The 25,574-nt window shown below is 39.3% G+C and overlaps 1 protein-coding gene across 37 annotated transcripts in view; it reads right to left on the bottom strand.

The window, feature by feature from the left end:
• MAPKAP1 (MAPK associated protein 1) overlaps positions 1 to 25,574 on the bottom strand; it is a 233,532-nt gene that overhangs the window by 142,375 nt on the left and 65,583 nt on the right. The gene's annotated exons all lie outside the window — the stretch shown is intronic.

Genomic DNA, 25,574 nt, shown 5'->3' with positions numbered 1-25,574 from the left:
CCCAAACACCATGCTTTCAAGCCAGGATTCTAAAAACAATTACACACTTGCAATTTAAGGTTTCTTGGAGCCGCCTCTATGGCACCAAAATTCACCAAAGATAAAGAAGATGTTTGTGCTAAGTTGGCAAAGTGGAGACATCAGCATTTCCGCCTTCACACCGTAATTTCTGCTCTCCAGACAGCACCTGATAATGCATCTCGAGTGTGTCTTCTGCGCAGCCACTGCTCTTCCAAAGCCTGTGCTCTGGGGCTTCCCTGGGGCTTCCTTTCCGACAATTGCAGCAGAGACTCTGAGAGGAACCTAAACGAGCTGCCTTAACCTTCCTGTAAACTGATATTTCCATAGAGGATTAAGACAAACGTTTCAAATAAGCCAATTTCCCTTACTAAAAAACCAAAATGACAACAGCAGTACCAAGAGAAATATATACAGACAATGAATGAATAAGACACAGTTTTCTTGTCTTTGGGCACGCAAAGATATATAGAGTCAAAGGTTACAAGGAAATGGGTGACACAATTCCCTCTTATTTCTGATGTTCCACAGTGGAACAGGCATTTGGTATTTGGTATTTGGAGGAAATGAAAAAGTTGGTCTAATGAAAAAGTTATATAAGAATTAGACTGAATCATACCAAGGGAAGGAGGAAAAAAAAATCTAAAAGCTTCACACTATCGAACATATGCTGATGCTGCATAGTGTGTGTGTGTGTGTGTGTGTGTGTGTGTGTGTGTGTGTGTGTGTGTGTGTGTGTGTGTGTGTGTGTGTGTGTGTGTGTGTGTGTGTGTGTATTTCAATATTCCTGTTGATTATTTTCTATTCAGAAGAGTGCAGCTGTATCTCTTTTCTTTTAAGGTACTTGCAGAACTCTGGGGATACCAAATGGTTACTTGCTGAACTTGTGAGAATGAAAATCCTTGACTACCCTTGAGACCCCTGTAGAAGAGAACAAGTTTCCTTTTTCTAAAGCACCCTAGGCATTTCTGTCTGAAGCGACTTAGCAGCAGCAGCAGGCATTTCTGTTGGGCAATACAAAGTAAGAGCTCCCTCTGACCTGAAGGTGTAGGGATGTACAACTAATTGAACAGAACACGAAAGAAAGAGTCAGAGCAGAGAGCATCCTTAAGAGACCCTGCTCCTGGAAAGCTGAGGGAAGCCAAAGGGTCTCCTTGGCTCTGGTCACCTGCCAAGCTTACTGTCTTCCTCCCCATCTTCTAACCTGAAAGCACTTTTCTTGTTTTTCCCTTTATGGCTATGTCTCCCATGTCCCCATATTCCATTTCACATGATTACATGTGGAATGTGAGATGTTTCACATCTAACACTCTGTATTAGCACCATGAATACTACCGGAAAGAGAGAAACAAAAATTTAAATGAGCTAACATTTACTCGGGCACAAGGCTGAGCCCTCTACATATATTATCTCTTTTGATCTTCAAAACTGTCATCACCCCATTTTACAGATAAATAAACTGCTGCTGCTGCTGCTAACAACTTAAAAAAATTACTAAAGGTCACACAGCTAGTGAGATAATTCAAGTGGAAACCCAGTCTGACTGACTCAAAAGATCACAATCCTCACCTACTATAATTTCCTCCAAAACCAAATACCTTAAAGTTCTTTTTTTGAAGGGGGGGGGGAGCCTTGTATTATACTTTGTATCAACATTTTCATGAAATCAAGAACGATGATATATTTACATATAAGTTATCTCTTATCTTTCTCTTCCTTCAGTAACATGTATTCTTTCCACAGCATTTAAGAAAACACAGTAAAAAACTTTTATTACTAAAGGACTTCTATTTCAGCCAGATGGCAATGTACCCTAACCAACCACCTAAAATAAAACTAAAGATTTTGATAAATATAAAGTATATGTAATATAAAACACTTATTTTACCCAATAGGCTGGCAAGTGTTGAAGGAATTCACAAAGGCCCAAAAATAAAATGAAAAGGGAAACCTCGAAAGGGAAACAGAAAACAATTTTTGACTTAGTGATGGTATTTGCCAAGTAAGGTGATATTAAGTGTCAGCTGGATACACAGGATAGCCCAATCAAAATAAAGCTGAAACCCAAAAGCCCTATAAGCGAAGTCGCTCAGTCATGTCCGACTCTTTGCAACCCCGTGGACTGTAGTCTACCAGGCTCCTCCGTCTGTGGGATTCTTCAGGCAAGAATACTGGAGTGGGTTGCCATTTCCTTCTCCAGGGGATCTTCCCAACCCAGGGATCGAAGCTGGGTCTCCAGCATTGCAGGCAGATGCTTTACCTTCTGAGCCATCAGGGAAGCCCCATATATGTGAGCATAAATTAGAATTAAGCTTCTCCACCTGATGAGGAAAAATGCCTGTCCAAAATATTTTTTTTTCTGAGACTTAATAACCACAACCTGGCATTCATATTCATATAAGTATAAGATTTTCATACCAAATTCATACCACCTGATGGACCAGAACGACTCAAACCAAGAATTTGGGCTGATAGTGCTCCCAGGTACCAGACAGGATCAAACAAACCCTCTCAGGAAGAACCTATATGCCTCAAATAATTCTAACTCCTCCAAAAAAAAGTTGAAAAAACTAACTTGTTACAGCCCCCAATCACAAAACATAGATGGCATTATATAAGAGTTAAAAGACTGTGCAGAAACACAATATAAATGTTTAAAGAAAAATTCTGAAGTACTAAAAGTATGGATAGGAACAACAGACTATAAAATATTATTCAAGATGTGTACATGAGTAAGAGAAAGTCACTCTCCTTAGAAGATGCAAGCTGAAGTGTTTAAGAGTGAATTGTTGGATACATGTACATGTTTGCCTGAGTGATACATGTACATGTTTGGCTGAGTTGCTTCACTGTTCACCAGAAACTATCACAACATTATTAATCGACTATATTATACAAAATAAAAACTTAAAATAAAAAACAGTGAATGGCAATTTTGAAATGGCTAAATAAAACATAAAGCAAATATAGAAAAAATGTTAATGAGCATAGGTGGTAGGTATAAGGATGATCACTATACTATTATTACTTAAGAAAGTTATTATTAAATGTTTCATAATGAAAAGTTTTAAAAATTACCAAATAGATCTTTGGGACAAAGATCAAAGATTAAAATGGGACTTCTAGAAATGAAAAATACAATGACTAAAACTGCACATGTATTGGTCCCACAACTGAAGAGAAAACATAGTTTATTCTTTGAACCTTTCTTACATAAGTTTCCCAGCAAATCAGAAACCCATCACAGAGATGAAGGAGTGGTCCCAGTAAATTCGTATTAACTTACACAATCTAGTAAACATAAACAGTACAAAGGCTAGACTGGCATGGACACTGTAGAAATATTAAGGCCTGGTCCCCTTATCCTAACTTAGGACAACCCCAAAGGGCCATCCTAACTTCAAATGCTCCATGGTGTAAGCACTACCATCCAGTTCCTTCTACTCTATCCTGTTTCCTTCCCTCCTCCTAGCAGGTAATAATCCAGAAAGCCCTCTTTAACAAATTTCTTGCATGCTCATCTCGATTTCAGAGTCAGCTTCCCAGGAAAACCCAACCTGTGACAACTAGTTTTATCAGCAAGTTCTACCAAACATTTGAAATATAGATAGAGCTTATGTTGTTGTTTTTGCTGTTGTTCAGTTGCTCAGTAGTGTCCAACTCTTTGATATCCCATGGACTGCAGTGCTCTAGGCTTCCCTGTCCTTCACTATCTCCCAGAACTTGCTCAAACTCATGTCCATTGAGCCAACGATGCTATCCAACCACATCATCCTCTGTCTCCCCCTTCTTGTTCTGCCCTCAATCTTTCTCACCATCAGGGTCTTTTCCAATGAGTCGATTCTTCGCATCAGGTGGCCAAAGTATTGGAGCTTTAGTTTCAGTCAGTCTTTCCAAAGAATATTCAGGATTGATTTCATTTAGGATTAACTGGTTTGATCTCCTTGCAGTCCAAGAGACTCTCAAGAGCCTTCTCCAGCATCACACTTCAAAAGCATCAGTTCTTCAGCGCTCAGCCTTCTTTATGGTCCAACCTCACATCTGTGCATGAATACTGGAAAAACCATAGCTTTGACTAGACGGACCTTGGCTGGCAAAGTGATGTCTCTTCTATTTAATACGATGTCTAGGTTTGTTACAGCTTTGCTTCCAAGAAGCAAACATTTTTAATTTGATGGCTGCAGTCTGATTTTGGAGCGCAAGAAAATAAGTGTTAATATTACCCATACTAATCAGTGGTACTGAAAAAGAACAATTCCTAAATCACTTTGCAAGACTAGAAAACATCCATATCAAAACCTGAGAGTAGGAAAAATCCCATGGACGGAGGAGCCTGGTAGGCTACAGTCCACGGGGTCGATAAGAGTCGGACACGACTGAGCGACTTCACTTTCACTTTTCTCTTTCATACACTGGAGAAGGAAACGGCAACCCACTCCCGTGTTCTTGCCTGGAGAATCCCAGGGACGGCGGAACCTGGTGGGCTGCCGTCTGTGGGGTCGCACAGAGTCGGGCACGACTGAAGCGACTTAGCAGTAGCAGCAGCCTGAATATTCCCTTTTGAGGAAGAGATCTACTAAGAGAATTATATGATTTTCTAGTAGGAGAAAGTAGGCATTAAAGAACGCCCAGACCCATGCTATGCCCTGTACACTGTGCTGTTAGAATTAGGAGACAAGCCTCAACCAGAAGTCCGTGAACAAATTCTACCAAGGCCAACTCAACCGGAGGAAGGAAAGGACAAGTCAGAATCACAAGACCTAACTCCTTCATCCCGGGACCGTGCCTGCGGGATGAAGAGAGGGGGTTGGGGCCGTGCCTCCATTTTGTCAGTAATGCCTATCGTGGCTCCCGACACTTGGCTATTGTAAAAAACACTGCAGTGACATTAGGGTGCATGTATCTTTTTGAAGTATGATTTTATCTGAATAAATGCCCAGGATTGTGATTGCTGGATCATATGGTAGCTTCATCTTTAGTTTTTTAAGGAGCCTCCATACTGTTCTCCATGGGGCTTCCGTGATGTCTCAGTAAAGAATCTGCCTGTAATGCAGGAGACCTGGGTTCGATTTCTGGGTTGGGAAGATCCCCTGGAGATAGATACCCACTCCAATGTTCTTGCCTGGAGAATTCCATGGACAGAGAAGCCTGGCATGTTGCAGTCCATGGTGTTGCAGAGAGTCGGACATGACTGAGTGAATAACACTTTCACTTTGATTCTGACCAATGTGAGGTGATACCTCATTGTAGTTTTGATCTGCATTTCTCTAATAATTAGTGATGTTGAGCATCTTTTTAATATGCTTTTTGGCCATTTCAATGTCTTCTTTGGAGAAACAACTATATTTAGATCTTCCACCCATTTTTTCATTGGGCTGTTTTTTGGATATTGACCTTCATGAGCTGTTTGTACATTTTGAAAATTAATCCCTTCTTGGTCACTTTGTTTGCAAATATTTTCTCTCATTCTGAGGGTTGTGTTTTCATTTTCTATATGGTTTCCTTTGCTGTGCAAAAGCTTTTGAGTTTAATTAGGTCCCATTTATTTATCTTTGGTTTTATTTTCATTACTCTAGGAAGTGGACCAAAAAAGACCTTGCTGCAATTTATGTCAGAGAGTGTCCTGCCTGTGTTTTTCTATAAGAGTTTTATAGTAGATAGTTTTATATTTAGGTGTTTAATTCATTTTGAGTTTATTTTTGTGTATGGTGTTAGAGAATGTTCTAATTTCATTCTTTTACAAGTAACTGTCCGGTTTTCTCAGCATCATTTATTGAAAAGACTTTTTTCTCCATTGCATGTTCTTGCCTCCTTTGTCGTAGATTAGGTGACCATTGGCATGTGGGTTTATCTTTGGATTTTCTATCCTGTTACATTGATCTATATTTCTGTTTTTGTGCCAGTACCCTACTGTTATGATGACTGTGTCTTTGTAATGTAGTCTGAAGCCAGGGCTTTTGGGGTTCTAAAATCACTGCAGATGGTGATTGCAGCTATGAAATTAAAAGATGCTTACTCCCTGGAAGGAAAGTTATGACCAACTTAGACAGCATATTAAAAAGCAGAGATATTACTTTGTCAACAAATGTCTATCTAGTCAAGGCTATGGCTTTTCCAGTGGTCATGTATGGATGTGGGAGTTGGACTATAAAGAAAGCTGAGCGCCGAAGAATTGATGCTTTTGAACTGTGGTGTTGGAGAAGACTCTTGAGAGTCCCTTGGACTGCAAGGAGATCCAACCAGTCCATTCTAAAGGAGATCAGTCCTGGGTGTTCATTGGAAGGACTGATGTTGAAGCTGAAAATCCAATACTTTGGCCACCTGATGTGAAGAGCTAACTCATTTGAAAAGACCCTGATGCTGGGAAAGATTGAGGGCAGGAGGAGAAGGGGATGACAGAGGATGAGATGGCTGGATGGCATCACTGACTCAACAGATGTGGGTTTGGGTAGACTCCGGGAATTGGTGATGGACAGGGAGGCCTGGCGTATTGTAGTTCATGGGGTCACAAAGAGTCGGACACGACTGAGCGACTGAACTGAACTGAAGCCAGGGAACCTGATTTCTCCAGCTCTGTTTTTCTTTCTCAAGATTACTTTGGCCATTTAGGGTCATTTGTGTTTCCATACAAATTGTAAAATTATTTATTCTAATTCCGTGAAAAATGCTATTGGTAATTTTATAGGGATTGCATTGAATTTATAGATTACTTTGGGTAGTATTGTCATTTTGACAATATTAATTCTTCCAGTCTAAGAATGTGGTATGTGTCTCCATCCATTTGTGTAATCTTTGATTTCTTTCACCAGTATCTTACAGTTTTCTGTATTCAAGTCTTTTGCCTCCTTCAGTAGGTTTATTCCTAGGTAGTACATCATGAGAAACGCTGGGCTGGAAGAAACACAAGCTGGAATCAAGATTGCCGGGAGAAATATCAATAACCTCAGATATGCGGATGACACCACCCTTATGGCAGAAAGTGAAGAAGAACTAAAGAGCCTCTTGATGAAGGTGAAAGAGGAGAGTGAAAAAGTTGGCTTAAAGCTCAACGTTCAGAAAACTAAGATCATGGCATCTGGTCCCATCACTTCATGGGAAATAGATGGGGAAACAGTGGAAACAGTGTCAGACTTTATTTTTTGGGGCTCTAGAATCACTGCTGATGGTGATTGCAGCCATGAAATTAAAAGACGCTTACTCCTTGGAAGGAAGGTTATGGCCAACCTAGATAGCATATTTAAAAGCAGAGACATTACTTTGCCAACAAAAGTCTGTCTAGTCAAGGCTATGGTTTTTCCAGTGGTCATGTATGGATGTGAGAGTTGGACGGTGAAGAAAGCTGAGCGCCTAAGAATTGATGCTTTTGAACTGTGGTGTTGGAGAAGACTCTTGAGAGTCCCTTGGACTGCAAGGAGATCCAATCAATCCATCCTAAAAGAGATCAATCCTGGGTGTTCATTGGAAGGTCTGATGTTGAAGCTGAAACTCCAATACTTTGGCCACCTCATGCGAAGGGTTGACTCATTGGAAAAGACCCTAATGCTGGGTAGGATTGGGGGCAGGAGGAGAAGGGGATGACAGAGGATGAGATGGTTGGATGGCATCACCGACTCGATGGACATGGATTTGGGTAGACTCCGGGAGTTGGTGATGGACAGAGAGGCCTGGTGTGCTGCGATTCACGGGGTCGCAAAGAGTCAGACACGACTGAGCGACTGAACTGAACTGATACTTTTTGATGAAATTGTAGATGGGCTTCTTTCCTTAATTTCTCCTTTTGAGCTTTCATTGTTAGTGTATAGGAATGCAAGAGATTTCTGTGTATTAATTTTGTATCCTAGAATTTTTGTTTTAATTCGTAGTTTTTTCGTAGTGTGTTACCATGAAAGCATGTTAAATTTTGTTAAAGACTTTTTTCTGTATAAATTGAGATAATCATGTGGAAAAAAAAAAAAAAAAAAAAAAAAAACCTGAGAGTATGGGATAGAAATACTACAGGTCAATGTAAACAAAGACTTAAAAGCCAAAAAACTAGTCAACCAATCCCACTGTAGGTAAAAATCAGGATACTTGACGAACAAAGTTGAATTTATCTTATCAATGCAAAGTCAATTAAATAAAGAAAATAAATTAATACAATTAATCAGATTAAGAAATTAAAGAAGAAAAATAATACGGTAGTGACATAAATATAGAAAACACACTTGATATATTGAACATTCACTCATAATTAAAAAATAATAACCTTGGCAAACTAGGAGTAAGAGACCTTTCTTAATCCAACATAAGTCATCTCCCAAACAACAAATATCATTCTTAATGATAAAACAATGAAAGCATTTCCTTTAATATCAGAAGAAGAATGCCTCTTTTTGGCATGGTATTAGAGCTCTCAGCCAGTTCAGTAAGGCAAAAAAGAAACAACAGTGAAAGTCAAAAAAGAAATAAAAGTATAAAGATTGGAACAAAAATAATAAAACTGTAATTTCCCTGGCAATTCAGTGATTAAGACTCAGTGCATACACTGCTGGGGTCCAGGTTCAATTCCTGGTTGAACTAAGATCCCACAAGCTGCACAGAACAGCCTATATATAGGCTATATATATATAACATGTATTATATATATTACTTATTTATTAAATGTTTATTATATATTATTGTATATATTTTATTATAAATTTATTTATAATAAATAAATTTATAAATATTATATATTTATTAATAAATTTATATTAACATATAAATAATATTAATAACAATGGACTTAGTGGATCGGTCATGTCCGACTCTTTGTGATCCCATGGACTGTAGCTTGCCAGGCTCCTCTGTCCATGGGGATTCTCCAGGCAAGAATACATGCCCTCCTCCAGGGGATCTTCCCAACCCAGGGATTGAACTCGGGTCTCCCACATTGCAGGTAGATTCTTTACCATCTGAGCCACCAGGGAAGCCTATTAATAACAATAAAACTATCATATTTGCAAAGACTGATGCCACAGACTACCAAAAAAATGTATAAAATACGATTGATAAGAGTTTATTAGGGTTGTTGAAATCAAATCTGTATGTGAGAATCAACTGCTATTTCTAAACATTAGCAACAAAAAATGTGGTGTTGAACTGTGGTGTTGGAGAAGACTCTTGAGAGTCTCTTGGACAGCAAGGAGATCAAATCAGTGAACCCTAAAAGAAATCAATCCTGAATATTCATTGGAAGAACTGATGCTGAAGCTGAAGCACCAATACTTTGGCCACCTGATGCCAAGAGTCGACTCATTTGAAAAGACCCTGATGCTGGGAAAGACTGAAGGCAGGAGGAGAAGGGGATGACAGAGGATGAGATGGTTGGATGGCATCACCGACTTGATGGACATGAGTTTGAGCAAGCTCTGGGAGGTGGCAAAGGACAGGAAGCCTGGTGTGCTGTAGTCCATGGGGTCGCAAAGAGTCAGACACGACTGAGTGACTGAACAACAACAACAAAAAGGGAGACACTGTGATTTAAAAGATATTGATAATAGAATCAAAATATATTAAGTATGTGGGATTCAATCTAACAAAAGACATATAAAATTTCTATGAAGAAATTACAAAATTTTATGAAAGACAGTTTATTATCAATTAAATGGAGAGATATATCATGTTCAAAATGGTAGAGACGTCAACTCTCTCAAACTGATCTACAAATTTAGCCCAATTTTAACTGAAATCTCAATAGGAATTTTTGAAAAACTTGACAAAGTTTCAAAATTTACATGCAAGAGCAATAAAGGGGCCATAATACACAAGGCGTTTGTGAATAAGAAAAAAAGGAGTTTGAGGGGACATGATTTACCTGATATCAGAAATTGCTGTAAGTCTGAAATAATTAAAACAGTGTGATACTAATCTGGGAAAAACAAATAAACCATGAGAATAGAAGAGAGAATGAGGAAACAGTAACACACACTACTGAGCTAGCACCACATGCTGTAACCCTGTAATTCTACGTCTGCATGTATTCTGGAACAGGAGTTTTCAAACCTTGGTCCTGAAGGCTGAGGAATCAAGTGAGCCCATTTTGACCAGCATTTCTTAAAATGAATAGAAGAGATTAGATTAGAATAAAAAATATCATAGTGCATCTGCTCTTGGCTCTGGTCAATATTCTTCCATGAAAATTTAGTTTCGACATATATCTGTATGTGCACATGTACTTACTTATGTGTGTATATACTAACTAGGTCAGGATGTAAAATGTATCTTTTATTTTCTGTGATTCGTAGTCAAAAATGTTTTTTTCATATATGTGAAATATTTATAAACAGTATTATTTTTCATAGCAGAAACTGTAAACAACCCAAATGTTCATCAACAACTGAACAGACAAATAAATTGCACCACACTTGTACAATGAATTACAGGCATGAACATGGGTGAATTTCTTTTTTCTCTCAGATGTTCAGGGAAAAGTTACAGAATACTTAGAGTATAATTAAGTATTTATTAAAAATATATTTATAATGTTTAATTGTATTAAAAATACATGTAATTATGGGCTTCCCTGGTGATTCAGTGGCAAAGAACCCACCTGCCAATGCAGGAGACATGGGTTTGATCCCTGGGTTGGGAAGATCCCGTGGAGAAAAAAATGGCAACTCGCTCCAGTATTCCAGATCTGGGAAATCCCATGGGCAGAGAAGCCTGGTGGGCTATAGTCCATGGAGTCACAGAAGAGTCAGACACAACTTAGTGACTAAACAACAACATATGTAATTATATATAAATGCATTTATATAACGTTCAAAAAGTTTATATTGTTTAGGGATACAAATATATGGGATAAAGCTATAAGGAGAAGCGAGAGAATTAAAGACACCTTCTGTAAGTGGGAGGACAGCAAAGAAAATAAAGAGTAGACTTCAGCAATAACATCAGTAAAAGTAACGTTCTTCCTCCCAAACTGGGTGGTACATGGGTGATTATTGTACAACTTCGTATAATGCCTATATCTTTACTTTTTTTTCTGTATCCATTTAATTTTTAAAAATTTAAGACATAGCTGTAAGTGAACCCATTTCTCTGCTTCATAGATGAATGAGGAGCCTCATCACCTTTTCAGCTTATATGGAGAAGAAAAGAATCCAATTATTCCCAAGCAACCAACAGGTTCCTTTAAGGACTTAGGAAGGGAGCAACGAAGGGAGAGAAATAGAAATGCATTATGTGCTAGAACACTCACACTCAATTTTCCTTCATACTATTTCCTCCTTCAAATTCTTCTAGTTCCTTATAGTTTACCAAAAACAAAACTCTCAAAAGCGAAAGTTTAAATGTGAGAGACATCTCATTCCAAGACTACTATGAACCAAGAAACAGGAAGTTAGCAGGAAAAAAAATTAAAAATTCCTGCTAAGTTTAATTGAAGCTCTGAAAAATCTTAAACATTTCAGCTGCTAATTCAAATTCTAGTCTATATTTAATAAAATGCATGGTTATTACTTGTGGAACACAAAGACATAATCTTATAGTATATTGTTAAGCACTAATTTTTCTACAGAGTGAAAGGAAAAAGAATGCCAAATGATTTCAAAGAAAGAAAACACCCATAATCACTCAAAATATACACACCTCAAATGATTATCTTTTCAACCATGGCAAAAACTAAAACAAAAGCCCCACCCTAATTAACACAGGCTGTTACAAGCTTGCGGGAAAGTATCTCTAGGGTATAGGGCGGTTTCCACTTCTCCCTCCTTTTTTTTCACTCATTAAAATTTTTCTTAATATTCTCTGCTTGACATAAACACTGACTAGTTATATTTTAGATATTTACATTTTGCAGTTTAAAGGGAGAATTAACATTTACTTAATGCCAACTTTCAGCTTAATGCCAAGTACTGTCATAGTAATAACAGTGATAACAATAACAGCAACGCTAAAAAAAAAAGAAAAGATATAGGAAAACAGAAATGAAAGCAGTAAAAATAAATCACTGTGTTATTCTATATTAATAGTACTCTTATATATGGATGTGCTTTGTCGTTCAGTCATGTCTGACTTTTTGCAACCCGATCCCATTGACTGAAGCCCACCAGGCTCCTCTGTCCATGAGGATTCTCCAGGCAAGAACACTGGAGCAGGTTGCCATGCCCCTCTCCAGGGGATTTTCCCAACCCAGGGATCGAACCCACATCTCCCACACTGCAGGAGGATACGTTACCATCTGAGCCACCAGGAAAGCCCTATATATGGATATCCTATAAGAACTAACGAAAAACTACTATAAACAGAGGAATACAAAATTAACATGAAATCAGCAGCCTTCACACACATAATTAGAAATATAACAGAAAATAAGACCCCATTTATAACAGCAGTAACTGCAAATATCAAGAAATATTCAAAGCATATGAAAAATACCTCCCCAAACAAATGAATTCAAAATATAGATGCTATAAAGAAAAAAATGAGAAATTTATATTAAAAAAGTATGTATAGTCCAAAAAACCCACAAAGTTCAAAGATACACAATAAACTGGACTAATCTTCCTAATATATAAAGAACTCCTAGAAAATTAGAAACAGATCAAGAATTTAATACATCTGGGAAGTTCACAAAACTGCCAAGGTTCTTAAACAAATGAAAAGCTTAACCTTACTCATAAGGAAAATGCAAATTAAAATGACACAGATTCACCTTTCACCTATTAGACTGGCAAAAATCCAAACGTTTGATAAATTCTGTGGTGAAGCTGTGAGGAAACAGGCACTCTCATATATTGCTGGCAGCAGTGTAATTGGCACAACCCCTATGGAGAGCAAGTTGGCAATACTGACAAAAATTGTAAAGGCATATTCCCTTTGACCCAGCAATTCTGCTTCCTGGAATTTATCCTACGTATATAATTGCACACTTGAAAAATGCCATATGTACAAGATCATTTATTGCTGCATTGTTTATAATAGCAAAATATTAGAAACAACTCAAGTCTCCATCAACAGAGAACTGGCTAAATAAATTATAATATTTCAAAACAATGGAATACTATGCAGCAATAAGAACGAATGAGAAATTCTAGAAATTCTCTGGACACTAATACAGGCAGATTTCCAAGTTATATTGTGAAGTAACATAAGCAAGCTCTGAAACAGTGTTAGTAGTATGTTACATTTTGTATAAAAGGTGAAAAAATAAGAATATATTTTCAAATTTGCACATGGACACTCTGGAATATCTAGTAAAATGAGTTCATCACTAGATGAATGGAGGACAGAAAGGAGAGAGGCTTTTCACTGTATAATACCTTGTTACATTTTTGAACCATAAGAACCACTACCTGTTTAAAATATGAAATCAAAAAAAGCAAGAATAGCTACCATTTCTTGAGTACGTACTTCAAGGTGGGCATGTACTATCTCGTTTAATCCTTGTGACACACTGAAATAGGTCATATTAACTCCAGTAGAGAGGACTGAAAGTGAAAGTGAAGTCGCTCAGTCGCATCCGACTCTTTGCGACCCCACGGACTGTAGCCTAACCAGGCTTCTCCGGCCATGGGATTTTCCAGGCAAGAGTACCGGAGTGGGTTGCCATTTCCTTCTTCAGGGGATCTTCCTGACTCAGGGATCGAACCCAGGTCTCCTGCATTGCAGGCAGACGATTTACACTCTGAGCCACCAGAGAAATTTTCACATCTGTGAACCAGTTTAAACAAGTGACACTACCTATATCACACACACGCTGCTGTGAGGATTAAATGAAATAATATATATGAAATACTTAGCATATGCCTGACACATAGTAAATCCTTAATCACCGCTTTACCACTTCAACACAATAACTATTTTCAAGGATGTTTCAATCAACTGAACCATACAAAATATAATAAAACTGGACAAGAAGTTTAGCAAAGAGGTTTTAATTGAAATTTTTATACATGTAGATTAAACAGCCTAATTAATTGAAGGCTGCTTTAGATATGCTATATCCTCACGACATAAATTACATAGTCATTAAAATAACTGCTCATATCCCATAATTATACATGGGTCTTTAAGGCCACTCTTTAATAGGCTGAATATAATGAGAAAGGCTATCAATGGAAAACTTTAGAAGCATAACCAATGTTTATTTCAATAAACAGGAGGGGGTGCAGTACATGTGGTGGCGATTTCAAGATAAAATTCTCAAATATAAGATCTAATTCCAAAATAGTCATTTCGAATTCACTCAGTTACTCATGGCCGATAGGAGGTCCGACGTCGTGAAACTACACGGATACATGGAGCAAAGCTATAAGCACAATGTTCCTTTGGGGAAATTTCAAAAGAAACATCAACTTTCCCCTTTCTAGAAACAAGCTATACTGATAAGACTCCCTTTAATATTTAAGCTCAATAGAAAGAATATGAAGAAGGAAGAAAAAGAACTGCAAAGAAACAAATTATTTTCCATAAGCTTACCAAAAGCCATGTTCAATATAAATGAGATAAGACTGAATTCAGGGCAGAGATTTACAAAATATTTAATTTTAATTGTGGTTTTTAAGTATTTCTTTTCGTTCTGTCTAAAAATAAGCTACACTTGGAATCATCCAATTACTTGGTAAAAATAAATTACACAAGTACAGAAGGAAAAAACTAGGGTCATATTTAAAGTACAGAATGAAGCAAAATAAAAACAAGTCTTTATCATTAAGGCATTGAAAATTTTAAATTTATTAAGAAAATGCTCTGTACATGTAGTGACTAACCCATAAGGGGACCTACTCCTTCTATTTCCAGGCTTCTTAGCTTTAGGCACAATGCAGACCTAATAATATGTGCCCTTTTTGAAATACAGGGGAAAATGGTTTCTTCTTTGTCCTAGGAAGAGTAAGTTAACTGACATGGCCTTCCTTACCTGTTCTAGGCACTTAGAAGCACTGTCCAATACAGTAGCCACTAGACACGTGTGCCTATGTAAATTTAAATCAATTTAAATAACATTTAAGTTTCAGTTCCACAGTCACACTAGTCACATTTCAAGTACTCAGCAGTCACGTTTGAGTGGTGGCTACCCTACTGGGCAGTATAGATACAGAACATTCCCATCAACATACAAAGTTCTATTGGATAGTGCTGACCTACACTCAGTGGAGGAAATAATAGGGTTGCAAATCATAACCAGATTTGCCAATAATAAAATGGATACTTTAAATTCCACTTTTCTGATTTCTATATTGGAACTCTCAAGGCTCCAAAGTCAGATCAGGGAGAGGTGTGGTTAATATCCACCCCAAACCTCTAATAATAATATGAACAGAACATTTATGATGCACCATCCACTAAGCTAAGAGCTTTAGTTATTTAATTATCACTATAATCTTATATAGAAGGTGTTTTATCATCATGTCTCTTTTACAAATGAAAAAACTGAGGCTTAGAGAGATTAAGTGATTTGCCCATGGTCATGTAACTAGTAAGGTAACAGTGTCAGAATTCAATTTTAAAAACAAAAGCAAACAAAAACTGTAGGTACAACTCATACATACACTAGAAATAAGTAGGGCTCATTCCTCTGAAGCCTTCTGTGAAATTTTCATTACAGAATCATAGAAAATTAGATAGCAACAGAAACTAATGCAGTGTTTCATGACCATCTTTAACCCATGACCCTTTTTGATAACTATAAAAATCTCATACTCCCCCAAAGATGATGTGCACCTCACCATAGCCATTAAAATTTATTCTATCTTCAGTATGTTCCCAACAGTCAAATTTCAAAGAGGCTTAACTTTTTTGTAACTATAATGTAAAAATTATCTTTTTATTTTCCTTATATAACATCAGAATATTGAATATGCTTTTTCAAAATCCATTCATTACCCCCTCAAACACACACATACTGAATCAATAAAAACTGATGACTCTATCCAATCTTCCCAATTTTAGAAATGAGAACAGTGAGGCCAAAAGAGAGTGGGATGGGAATGCCTTGCCTGCAGTGAAAGACAGAACTTTTGGATACAGAATGCACTGGTGAGGCTCAGCCAACACGCTTTACTTCACCCGACCCTGAGATGGCAAAATTCCTTAAGGTCCCCTACCTCCGCTCCCAACCAAAAAAAGTTAAGATTTGGTCTCATTTCAAGGTAGATCTTGTGAGATTTCTGGGAATGAAGCTCTGGGAATACTTGGATAGGGATTCCCTGTACAATTTTCATCATCTGTTGGAGCCAGAAGGGACCTCAGAGAACTAATCTATCCTAATTTTAGAACTGAAGAGACAGCAGCTCAGCTCATTATATATAAAACGGAGGCATCTGCCTGCAATTCTGGAGTCCTGGGTTCGATCTCTGGGTTGGGAAGATCCCCTGGAGGAGAGCATGGCAACCCACTTCAGTATTCTTGCCTGGAGAATCTCCATGGACAGAGGAGCCTGGTGGGCTACTGTCCACGGGGTCGCACAGAGTCAGACACGACTGAACAACTAAGCACAGCAACACAACACAAGGGAGTGTGATTAAGTACAACTTGAGGAAGTCAAGGGAGGCCATATGTGGGCTGAATCTTAAAAGATAAATAGAAATTCACTGACAAAGAGACATTCAGGCAGAGAGAACAAAACATTCATAGAACTGGAACCATGGTAGGACAGAATATGGACTGCAAGTGACGAGGTGAGGGAAAGGGTACTTTTCTCACAGCTTTATTGAGATATAATTGGTATAGAGTATTTAAGGTACACAACATAATGATTTTATGTATATATATATATATATAAAATCATGTGAAATGATTGTCACAATAAGCAAAGGGCATTTCAAATAAAGGCTTTTTTATGTAGATTATCAGGGAAAATCATATAAATATGAAGGACAGAAGATAAAACATTATCTTTCCACTTGTGAGCTGTGCTCTCATTCTAAGTCACTTAAAGACTGTGACTCAACAAATGGTGCTGGAAAAACTAAATATCCACATGTCAAAGAATGAAGTTGGATCTTTAACCTTACACCATGCACAAAATTTAATTGAAAATGGATCAAAGACCCCAACGTAAGGCCTGAAAATATAAAGTGCTAGTGTAGGGAGTTAAGGCTCTTTCTAGTTTACTACACCGCCTCCTACAAAAGGCCAACAATGAACATGTAACCATGGAAAGATGGTTAATACTCCCTTTGCTGTCCCCAGCTCGGCAGAGTCACTCAGAGCCCTCCTCTGAGGACATTTCTACTATGTTCAGGCAATGCTTAAATCTTCCTGAGTCTTCTTTTCTCCACACAGATTTTGTACATCCCAACTCATACACTCTGTTCCATCTCCACCTCCTCCTGGAGGCCTCTGTTTCAACACAGGCTGTTTATAGCTGCCAACGTCCATCTTACAGGAATGCACTACCCCCACACAATAAACTCTTTGCTTTTGCTAAATGGAGGCACAGTGATTTTATTCAGACCTAAGGATGTCAATCTCTTGCTCAAAATATGACTCTCAGGATCAGGTCAAAACCTTTTGATCAACACTCATCTCTCACCTCTTCTACCCTCTACATTACAGGCACACTCTACCTTCATTCCCCTAGAATCCACCAGAATTTCTCCCTCTCACCTCAGATTTTTATAACCAGCATTTCCCCTGCCTGGAAGTTTCTTACCCGACTCACTCCCTTCTATCTCTCAAAGTTTGGCTTAGGGTTCATCTAAGGAGTCTTCCCTAATTCTCTCCCATCCTAAGCCCAGACCAAGTGCCCCTCCTTGAAGGAGTTCAGCCTACTGAACTTTCCCTCCCATAGCATTGACTACGTTTTATTCTAATTGTTTCAATCTCCTACAAGATTACATACACCATGAGTTTTGGTACTCTATCTTACTCACCATTGTATCCTCAGCATTTAGCAAAGTTCCTGGCACATACAGAGTCATGAGACTCAGGAGGATGAGATGGTTGGATGGCATCACTGACTCAGTGAACATGAGTTTGAGCAAACTCTGGGAGATAAGTGAGGGACAGGGAAGCCTGGCACGCTGTAGTCCATGGAGTCACAAAGAGTCAGGCACACTGAGCGACTGAACAACAACAGACTTAAGAAATATTTCAGAATGAATGCGAACGAATGAGTTTTTCTTCCATCTCTCTGGCTGTGCTCAATCGTTCTGAGTCACAGCCAGCTTTCTCTCAGGCACTTCTTGGTTAAACCACATTTCGCCCGTCTCCTTCAGTGCCTGCAAACTCGACACTTGCCTGCGATGACTTCAGTGCAAGTACCATCTTGTCAAGACCACTTCAGGCCCTGACTTTGTTCCAGAACATGCCTGCTCTTGCCCCAGTTTCTGCCTTCCATGAATGTTATCAGCCTGTCATCAATGTTCTCCTTCAAGCCCCTGAACACATGGAGCCCTGCAGCCTGCCACAACAGATAGCCATCCGGATTGACACAGGCCTAGTCACTCTGTGTCTCGTCATTCAAGCCAGGTGCAAGAACCACCTGACCACAATCTTACTGGCCAACATGTCTCCAGCCGGCCTGCCAGAATACTCTACAAGATTCTACTAAAACAGTCAGATGCTTTACTGAAATTCAGAACACCACAACCAGAGTACTCGAGCTAGTCACACTACCAAACAGGAAATGAGGCTATCCTGCCCTGCTTGGTTCTGAGTGAACCCATGCTGGCTCCTGGTAATTACTACTTCCTTTGTCCAGGTTTACAAGCCCTGCAGCTGCTCCTGAGATTTGTGAATCAAGACTGCTCTATTCCAAAGCTGAAGAGAGAAGTCTATGAATGCCTGAGTTGCTGAAGGAAGCTTCATGAAAGTAGGTGAGTTTTAAAAAAATTTTAATGTAGAGGACCATCAGAGCTTGGTATAGCACAGTGGGAGAGTGGTCAAGCCTAAGTGTGACTAACAGAGACAGCAAGGCTGGATGTGAGTAGCAGAGACAGAGGCCAGAAGGCCTGGCCCAAGTATAACCTGGGACAAGCAGAGTCTAAGAAAAAAGCAAGTTCTTCCTGCTGGGCCGCTTCCTTAATCAGAATGGTCAACCACAGCTGGGCTTCTGCCAGAATTCTAGTTTTGAAGATCGTAGAACACACACACACCAGCAGGGCCAGATATTAAGCTCCACATATAAGAGAGTGATCAGAATGGTCAGTCTGGTTTCTCCAAAGGACCATCTAATGATAGATCCACCACTAGGATCACGTGCAATGGACGACTATGTTGTAAAGGACCAGTATGCAATATCTTCCCATTTCTCTTCCAGAAAAAATGCAGAGGTAATTAGGTACTCATAGCCAGTGTAGCAAATCAGTTAATTAAACCTGTATTTCATCTAACTCATATAGGCTATGAATAACATAACTAACTTTTCTAATTTCATACTCTGGTACTCCCAAGTAAATAAAAGGGAAAAAAAGTAAAGTTTCCCCCCTACAAATAGAATCTGTCACTTCCTAGGATGTGCACTTTTCAGCTCATGCATCCTAAATGCATGTGGAGATATTATATGCACTTTCTATTTAGCAATTTAATTATATCTTTGCATTCAAAGAGTGGCAATGGTTTGCAGTAATAATCAGGTGAAAGCATTCTAACATTAATATGCTGGAATCCGATGTGTTAATTTGATGCAACTTTGCCTTGACAATATGTGATTAATTTGTTCTCAGGCTAGCCCTGCTCCCAGCTCTGACAGTTTAAAATGCTGGGTTTCTTTATCCATATCGCTATTTGACACGCCTTAGCCCACTGCTTTGCTAAGACCACTGTTAATTTGTAATGAACTTGCTTTTCAGGGGGGCTCCTTCATTTTTAATTCTGTCAGTGTCACCTCCTTGAGGAAAATTACAAGTTTCCGTAGGTGTGATTACTGCCAAGTGCTGCTGATAAGAGGTTTGAGAAAACAGGGCTTTATAAAGAAGTCTGTATTTAATCTGCTGAAACAGATTTATTGCCTCCAGACAGATAAATATAATGCAAAGTTCTCTTATTTAAAAGTCATTCCCAAGTTCTCCCTCACCACCACCTCCTCCTAAACAAAAGCACAGTTGCATTTCCAAGATTCAATAATGAGTCACTCAGGGAAAAGAAGTGAAAGTATAATAAATTTAACAATAATGGTGATTCTTGTCACCAAATTAGACATGTAGGGGAATCTTATAAAACATATGAATATACTTTTCACAAGGTGGGAAAGAGGAAAAAAAATCTCACTGAAACAACTATGGTTTCACTTTCTTTCTAACTAGCAAATGAACATTACACAGCCTCACGAGTCCATTTTCTGTGGGCAAAGTGAGTACTGGTGAAGCTAGGCATGGTTAAATTTCTCCTTGGATTATAATCCTGATAACGCTTGATGAACAGATACAGCAGAGATAGAAAGTCAAGGTGCAAAACATAATGGTTAATATAATAACTTGTTAGAGAGCTTTCCAAGTGGCTCAGTGGTAAAAGAATCCACCTGCCAATGCAGGAGGCACAGGTTCAATCCCTAATCCAGGAAGATCCCACATGCTGCGGAGCAACTAAGCTCATGCGCCACAACTATTGAGCCTGTGACTTAGAGACCGGGAGCCATAACCACTGAAGCCCACGCGCCCTACGGCCCGTGCTCCACAAGAGTAGCCTCAGCAATGAGAAGCCCACACTGCAATGAGAGAGTCGTCTCCACTTGCTACAACTATAGAAAAGCCTGCATAGCAATGAAAACCCAGCAGAGCCAAAAATAAATAAATAAAAAAAATTATTTTTAAAAATAATAAGAGCAGGCCACCACTACAGCACTTTCACAGGTATTCTCCACTTAACTTGAAAAATAACCACTACTCAGTAGGTATAATTATCCCCATTTCTTTCACATGAGGAGACTGAGGCTCAAAGCGTTCATGAGGACTTACCGGCAAGAAAAGGGCAGAACTTCAGGATGGGAAAACACATCCTGTGACTGCCAGTCCTCTGTTTTTCTTGTCACCATCTAAGGATGGAAAAGTCATGCCCTCTCTACAACTAGTCCACAGATAAAGCTAACCAGTCTAACATTGGATTCATTCTCTTTAGCTCTAATCCTTGGTCTTTTTCCATTTAATCAGAAGCACGCCATTCTTCAGCAATTCCAGCCTTCCCATCAGGAAGCCTACTGTCTCCACAGGGCTAGGCAGACATCAAGTGCTAGTAATTCCACCCTCAGATTTATCAGATATCCTCGAACGTCTATTTGCGTGAACAGCCAGAGGCTTAGAACAGCCCCAGTCACCTCAAGCACCAGTAGTGGCACACACCTCTTCTCAGATGATTAGGGAAGTTTCCCAATACTTTGCAAAGTTAAAAATCCCTAGATATGAACTACCACTGGATTCCCCCCACTTACCAAACTATCTTTTTCTCTGTATGCTCCCCGGCTACTAGCAGCTCAATAAAAAGAAAGAGAGAGAAGAAGAAAAAGAAGAGGAAAGGGAAGAGAAGGAGGGAAGAAAAGACAACTACGTTCCACCGTATGTTCAGGCCAAAATGACTCCTATCGCTTAACTGCATCTTCACCAAGAACACTGTTCTACTCTCTGATAAGACTCCCTACCTTTGTCTTCTCCACAAGACTGTTCATAAAGCAACTTCTAAGAAAGAGGTATGTAAATTGTGCTGTATCTGCCAAAGGAATGCAAGCTAGTCACTGAAAAGGAGTACTTATATAGAAAAAGAAAAATTTAAAGATTACCAAGGTAGGTATACAAACGCAGAATGCAAAATTACATCTAACCTAAAACAATATTGTTGTTTGGTCGCTAAGTTGTGTCTAGTTGTGACCCCATGGACTGGAGCCCACCAGGCTCCTCTGTCCATTGGATTTCACAGGCAAGAATACTGGAGTGGATTGCCATTTCCTTCTCCAGGGGATCTTCCTGATCCAGGGATCAAACCTCTGTCTCCTGCACTGTCAGGTAGATTCTTTACTGGTGAGCCACCAGGGAAGCCCAAAACTAACAATAAATTACACTAAATGATGTTAAGATGATTTAGCATTCACTGATGAAAAAAAGATACATGAAACTTGGATTTTTTAAGTTGTCTTTAATCTAGAACTTTCTTAATGCTCCTTACTGTGGCTTGTGTACCTACTAGTCTACATTCAAGTTCCTTCAGAGCAGGGGTAGGAATTTATTCACATATGTACTCAGAGGGCCTAGAAAGTAGAGGCTCAGTAAGTTATCACTAAATTAAATGAGGTAACAATTGCTAGGGGGCATGTCTGCACCTGCTTGAACATGGCCCACCTTGAGCGCCTCAGCTCAGCCTGGCACACGCACAACCTCTGAGCACCAGTTATGGCTGACGTTGTGGGAACAGCTGCTGCTCTGAGATGCCTTCCCCTAAAGGATAGATAGCTCCAGGGCAGAGACTACATCCCTTATGCCGAAGTCTTCCTCCTCTACTGATTTGTGTCAGAAGAAACTGGGCAACTCCTTCCAAACAACAGAGAAGAAGAGACAGGCTGTGAGATGAACATGACTGTGAACCAAACAAAGGCAGACAACACCTCTCCAGTGACAGGTATCATGAACAGAACAGAAAAAGGTTATCCTGAAAGATGTGCAAATGAAACAAAAATAAAATTGAAAACAAAAAAGGAAAAAAACAAAACCCAACACTTAAACACTAAGAGAAGTACTCGTTTGAGGAAAATACATAAGAAAAAATGTTACTGTATATGATATCACACACATACGATTTGATTAGAAAAGTCACAAATCAGTCGCTTGAGTATTTACAATGTAAATGATACGAAAGTTTAGAGGGAATGGGAAGATAAAAAGCAGTTCAAGTACCAAAGTGCTAACTGGAGTGATCTAGGTTCTGTGTTCTGCAGAACATGAGGCAATGGACTAAGAGAGCTCAGGCTGAAAAAATAACGGGAGCAAAGGTGTGAAAAACTGTGCATAAAACTGTCAGGTAATCTGCAAAGCAGGGTTCCGCTGGGAGGCAAGGTGACAGAAGCTCTATAAACAGACTGACACAGGTTCAAGTACTGCATAGGCTTTCCTAATTACTGGCTTTTCCATCATTCACTCACTCAGCTGCTAATTATTTGGCATCCATGTGGAAGTTCCTTTGTAGGGTTTTCTCCTCTCTGCCTCTTGGTTTCCTCATCTAGAGAACAAGAATAAAAGTCTCTATCTTTCTGGACTATCCTGGGGCTTAAATGAGAAATAATGTATTAACTAAAATCACATACCTACAATAGGAAGGTAGGTGATGGTTAAATAAAGATCAAACTATACTGAACATGAAGAAATAAGCTGGAAAGTACGCAGGGAGCAAGGGTGCCACTGCTGATGGGCTCTGTCAGGTGGAGTTAGTTCTGCTCCCTCACGAGGGCAGTGGGGGTATTTAATCTGGCCACTGCTGTACACGACACACGGAAGGAGAGGGGACAAGGGCAGGGAGACCAGCCTGGAAGCTGCTGCTGTAACATAAATGGGATATGAGAAAGGTCCTGGAACAAAGGAGTGACTGGTGAATACGAGAAGTGTCAAATCTGACAGACACTGAGAAGGAATCGCTGGCTGACCTTAGGGACAAACTGTGAGGAGAGAGTGGTGAAAAAAAAGAATACTCCCATCAATTCACATCTTTAAATGGCTTCAGTCTCATTTTGGAAATAATCTTTCTTTGAAAATCATCACCTGGACGTTACTGATTTCACAGACAGACCCTTTGTTTTGCACATAAAATATACTTTAGTATTTTTCCGCCTTTTCTATAAGCAATACCCTTTCTCTGAGTCAAGTCTAAACCCTTACCAGTCTGTACAAATTACCTCTATCCTTCCAGATTAAACTGCAGTCAGCTTACTCTCACTTATGTCCCTCAGTCATTTGGGCCTGAGGAAACACAGCCTGCACCCTTTAAAACCCAAGCACATAAAACACTGTGTCATCAGCAGATCAGCAGCACTCTGTCCCTAAGCACCTCATTGTCTCCTAAATGGCTTCAGCTACAAAATATTCCACTGGCAGAAAGGCTTTACGAAAACCTGAGCAAAAGGAATGATCATCACCTTTGCAGCCAACCCCTTGGGGAAAACAAGGAACCACTTAAAACCTGGCTGAGAATTAACCTCACAATAACAAGTAGAAGACCTTTGGGAGCCCTTCACAACTCATGCAAGTATAACACAGAGATCAGGAAAGCAGTCCAGGGTGCCTGGGCTCATATGCTGATGCCCCACCTCCCAGCTGTGTGACCTGAGGCAAAGTATTTCACTTCTCTGAGCCTTAGTCCTCTCACTTCTCAAACTGGGGATTCTCATAATACCTCTTCACAGGGCTGCTGTGAGAAGTAAATTAATCATTACATGCAAAGCACTCAGAACTGTGACTGGCACATAAACTGAACCTGTGTCAGTTCTTAAAACATGCAAGCTACTATTATTAACGTTACTATCATTAGAGTTACTTGAATGACCAAATATAACCAGCCAGGATGCAGATTTATCTTCCCCTTCCCAATATGTATTGAGCACTATGCTGGGTGCTCTGTAACAGAGAAAAAGGAGAAAGATACAGAGAAGGAGAAAGATCTGTACACTGAAGAATCATAAACAAAGTGCTGTGGAAGCAGACAATAGGATGCCGTTGTCAGGGAAGTCGAGGAAACATTACAGAAGACTCGGCTCTCGAGGAGGACAAGTAGGGGATTTTTCCCTACTTTCTACTTGAGAAAGAATTTACATGGCAGCAGATAATGTGGTTCCTGGTATGTCAGACCTGAGTCAGCATTTCTAGGTTTCTAGGAAGGAGACACAGCTACCTAAAAGGATGGGATGAAGCAGGCAGTAAGAGACCTATCTTCCCTTCAGGGGAATATATGCCTGCACAATGGCAAGTGTGTGGGCAGTCTCTGAAAAATTAAAACCACAGGTTGCAGACAGAACCTCCTCACCTTTCAAACCTGGGTTTAAGACTCCAATAACTTCTCCCTCAAGAGTTTAGTCTACACCTGGATCCTTCAAATATATGATCGCCCTTCAGTCTCCATGAGGGATTGATTCCTGGACCACCACCCACTGCCCAGACACCAAAATTCACAGATGCTCAAGTCTCTTATATAAAATGGCCGAGAACAGTTGGCCCTCTGTATCTGTAGGTTACACATCTGTGAACATGGAGGGGTCAACCGCACTTCCAAATCCCTCTGGTCTTTGGATCATCATGGTCTGTTCATCTCACGAGACTCTGAGCTGGTTCTCTGAGGGCATGGACTACCATTTTATCAATGCACCCTGGGGATCTCCTACTCTGCCAACATGAATATAAACATTCAACAAGTTCTTGATGAATGAATCATCTGCCTTACCTATAGTATTCTCAGAAAAAGAACCTAAATACTTAAGGGTCTACAAATGTTTCTAAACATCTCACACTGACCATTAAATTATCTAATTCTAATGATGGGTCTGACCTTGGTCATCCTCCTCATTTTACTGACTGGTTAACTCAGCCCAAAAATGTGAGATAATGCATTCAAAGTCACACAGAAAGCTAGTGACATAGTAACTAACAGAATTCAGGTCTCATGAATCAAGGACTCCTCCA

Source organism: Giraffa tippelskirchi, chromosome 4, assembly GCF_054371585.1.
Source record: "Giraffa tippelskirchi isolate mGirTip1 chromosome 4, T2T-mGirTip1v1.2.pri, whole genome shotgun sequence".
NCBI lineage: Eukaryota > Metazoa > Chordata > Mammalia > Artiodactyla > Giraffidae > Giraffa > Giraffa tippelskirchi.
The sequence above is the reverse complement of the archived record's forward strand: the minus strand, read 5'-3'. Positions and strand labels throughout refer to the sequence as shown.